The sequence below is a fragment of the Scyliorhinus torazame genome, chromosome 31 (genome assembly GCF_047496885.1).
Source record: "Scyliorhinus torazame isolate Kashiwa2021f chromosome 31, sScyTor2.1, whole genome shotgun sequence".
Classification (NCBI taxonomy): Eukaryota; Metazoa; Chordata; class Chondrichthyes; order Carcharhiniformes; family Scyliorhinidae; genus Scyliorhinus; species Scyliorhinus torazame.
The window spans coordinates 4,535,212-4,539,702 of NC_092737.1; positions in this window are offsets into that span (position 1 = coordinate 4,535,212).

Sequence of the window (4,491 nt, forward strand, 5' to 3'; positions counted from 1 at the left end):
ATCCCCTGCAATCCTCCCTATCTCTATAACCTCCTCCAGTACCTACAACCCTCCCTATGTCTGTAACCTCTTCCAGTCCCTACAACCCTCCCTATCTCTGTAACCTCCTCCAGTCCCTACAACCCTCCCTATCTCTGTAACCTACTCCAGCCCATACACACCTCCCTAACTCTATAACCTCCTCCAGCCCCCTACACCCCTCGCTATCTCTGTAACCTCCACCAGCCCCTACACCCCCTCCCTATCTCTGTAACCTCCTCCGGCCTCTACAACCCTCCCTATCTCTGTAAGCTCCTCCAGCCCATACACACCTCCCTATCTCTGTAACCTCCTCCAGCCCTTACACCCCTCACTATCTCTCTAACCTCCTCGAGCCCAGACACACCTCCCTATCTCTGTAACCTCCTCCATCCCCTGCAATCCTCCCTATCTCTGTAACCTCCACCAGCCCCTACAACCCTCCTAATCTCTGTAACTTCCTCCAGCCCCTACAACCCTCCCTATCTCTGTAACCTCCACCAGCCCCTACAACCCTCCTAATCTCTGTAACTTCCTCCAGCCCCTACAACCCTCCCTATCTCTGTAACCTCCTCCAGACCTGACACCCCTCCATATCTCTGAAACCTCCTCAAGCCCCTACAACCCTCCCTATCTCTGTACCCTCCTCTAGCCCCTACAACCCTCCCTATCTCTGTAACCTCCTCCAGACCTGACACCCCTCCATATCTCTGAAACCTCCTCAAGCCCCTACAACCCTCCCTATCTCTGTACCCTCCTCTAGCCCCTACTACCCTCCCTATCTCTGTAACCTCCTCCAGACCTGACACCCCTCCATATCTCTGAAACCTCCTCAAGCCCCTACAACCCTCCCTATCTCTGTACCCTCCTCTAGCCCCTGCAACTCTCCCTATCTCTGTAACCTCCTCCAGCCCCTACAACCCTCCCTATCTCTGTAACCTCCACCAGCCCCTACACCCCTCCCTATCTCTGTAACGTCCTCCAGACCCTACAACCCTCCCTATCTCTGTAACCTCCTCCAGTCCCTACAGCCCTCCCTATCTCTGTAACATCCTCCAGACCCTACAACCCTCCCTAACTCTGTAACCTCCTCCAGTCCCTGCAACTCTCCCCATCTCTGTAACCTCCTCCAGCCCCTACAACCCTCCCTAACTCTGTAACCTCCTCCAGTCCCTGCAACTCTCCCTATCTTGGTAACCTCCTCCAGCCCCTACAACCCTCCCTATCTCTGTACCCTCCTCCAGCCCCTACACCCCTCTCTATCTCTGTAACCTCCTCCAGCCCCTACAACCCTCCCTATCTCTGTAACCTCCTCCAGTCCCTGCAACTCTCCCCATCTCTGTAACCTCCTCCAGCCCCTACAACCCTCCCTATCTGTGTAACCTCCTCCAGTCCCTGCAACTCTCCCTATCTTGGTAACCTCCTCCAGCCCCTACAACCCTCCCTATCTCTGTAACCTCCACCAGCCCCTACACCCCTCCCTATCTCTGTAACCTCCTCCAGACCCTACAACTCCAAGATCTCTGCGCTCCTCCAATTCCGGCCTCTCGCCCGCTTCCCATCGCTCCACCATCGTCGTCCTTTCTCCAGCTGCCTTGGGGTCCCTAAGCTCTGGGATTTCCTCCCTAAACCCCTCTCTCTCCCCCCCCTATCTCTCTTTGAGATGCTCCTTAAACCCGCCCTCATTGAGCGAGCTTCTGGCCACCGGCCGCTATCACCTCCTGTGGGTGTGTCTCGGAGTCTTAGAACATAGAACATTACAGCGCAGTACAGGCCCTTCAGCCCTCGATGTTGCGCCGACCTGTGAAACCACTCTAAAGCCCATCTACACTATTCCCTTATCGTCCATATGTCTATCCAATGACCATTTGAATGCCCTTAGTGTTGGCGAGTCCACTACTGTTGCAGGCAGGGCATTCCACGCCCTTACTACTCTCTGAGTAAAGAACCTACCTCTGACGTCTGTACTACATCTATCTCCCCTCAATTTAAAGCTATGTCCCCTCGTGCTAGACATCACCATCCGAGGAAAAAGGCTCTCACTGTCCACCCTATCCAATCCTCTGATCATCTTGTATGCCTCAATTAAGTCACCTCTTAACCTTCTTCTCTCTAACGAAAACAGCCTCTAGTCCCTCAGCCTTTCCTCATAAGATCTTCCCTCCATACCAGGCAACATTCTGGTAAATCTCCTCTGCACCCTTTCCAATGCTTCCACATCCTTCCTATAATGCGGCGACCAGAATTGCACGCAATACTCCAAATGCGGCCGCACCAGAGTTTTGTACAGTGCAACATGACCTCATGGCTCCGAAACTCAATCCCTCTACCAATAAAAGCTAACACACCGTACGCCTTCTTAACCATCCTCTCAACCTGAGTGGCAACTTTCAAGGATCTATGTAAATAGACACCGAGATCTCTCTGCTCATCCACACTGCCAAGAATCTTACCATTAGCCCAGTACTCAGTCTTCCTGCTATTCCTTCCAAAATGAATCACCTCACACTTTTCTGCATTAAACTCCATTTGCCACCTCTCAGCCCAGCGCTGCACCTTATCTATGTCCCTCTGTAACTTGTAACATCCTTCCGCACTGTCCACAACTCCACCGACTTTAGTGTCATCTACAAATTTACTCACCCATCCTTCTACGCCCTCTTCCAGGTCATTTATAAAAATGACAAACAGCAGTGGCCCCAAAACAGATCCTTGTGGTACACCACTAGTAACTTGACTCCAGTCTGAACATTTCCCATCAACCACCACCCTTTGTCTTCTTCCAGCTAGCCAATGTCTGATCCAAACTGCTAAATCTCCCTGAATCCCATGCTTCCATATTTTCTGCAGTAGCCTACCATGGGGAACCTTATCAAACGCTTTACTGAAATCCATATACACCACATCAACTGCTTTACCCTCATCCACCTGTTTGGTCACCTTCTCAAAGAACTCAATAAGTTTTGTGAGGCATGACCTACCCTTCACAAAACCGTGTTGACTATCTCTAATCAAATTATTCCTTTCCAGGTGATTATACACCCTATCTCTTATAAACCTTTTCAAGATTTTGCCCACAACAGAAGTAAGGCTCACTGGTCTATAGTTACCGGGGTTGTCTCTACTCCCTTTCTTGAACAAGGGGACAACATTTGCTCTCCTCCAATCTTCTGGCACTATTCCTGTAGACAAAGATGACTTAAAGATCAAAGCCAAAGGCTCAGCAATCTCCTCCCTAGCTTCCCAGAGAATCCTAGGATAAATCCCATCCGGCCCAGGGGACTTATCTATTTTCATACTTTCCAGAATTGCTAACACCTCCTCCTTATGAACCTCAAGCCCTTCTAGTCTAGTAGCCTGAATCTCAGTATTCTCCTCGACAACATTGTCTTTTTCCTGTGTGAATACTGACGAAAAATGTTCATTTAGCACCTCTCCTATCTCCTCGGACTCCAAGCACAACTTCCCACTACTGTCCTTGACTGGCCCTACTCTTACCCGAGTCATTCTTTTATTCCTGACATATCTATAGAAAGGGTTATCCTTGATCCTACCTGCCAAAGACTTCTCATGTCCCCTCCTGGCTCTTCTTAGCTCTCTCTTTAGGTCCTTCCTAGCTAACTTGTAACTCTCGAAGGCCCTAACTGAACCTTCATGTCTCATCTTTACATAAGCCTCCTTCTTCCTCGTGTTTCGACTGCTTTAGTAAACCACGGTTCCCTTGCTCGACCACTTCCTCCCTGCCTGACAGGTACATACTTATCAAGGACACGCAGTAGCTGTTCCTTGAACAAGCTCCACATTTCCATTGTGCCCATCCCCTGCAGTTTCCTTCCCCATCCTATGCATCCTAAGTCTTGCCACATCGCATCATAATTGCCTTTGCCCCAGATATAACTCTTGCCCTGCGGTATATACCAATCCCTTTCCATCACTAAAGTAAACGTAATCGAATTGTGGTCACTATCACCAAAGTGCTCACCTACCTCCAAATCTAACACCTGTCCTGGTTCATTACCCAGTACCAAATCCAATACGGCCTCGCCTCTCGTTGGCCTATCTACATACTGCGTCAGGAAACCCTCCTGCACACATTGGACAAAAACGGACCCATCTCAAGTACTCGAACTGTAGCGTTTCCAGTCAATATTTGGAAAGTTAAAGTCCCCCATAACAACTACCCTGTTGCTTTCGCTCCTACCCAGAATCATCTTTGCTTGTCTTATTCTTGTCTGAGAAGCTCTCCTGTGCCTTGGGGCGCTAGACAAATGCTCTCTTTGTTGTTTCATTCTTCCCTCTGCCCCGATTTGGAAAATAAAATCTTAAAAACTTTACGCTCTGTGTCACGTTTTTAAAAATACATTCAGAGTACCCGATTTTTTTTCCCAATTAAGGGGCGATTCAGCGCGGCCAATTCCCCTCCCCTGCACATCTTTTTGGGTGGTGGGTGTGAGACCCAGGCAGTCACGGGGA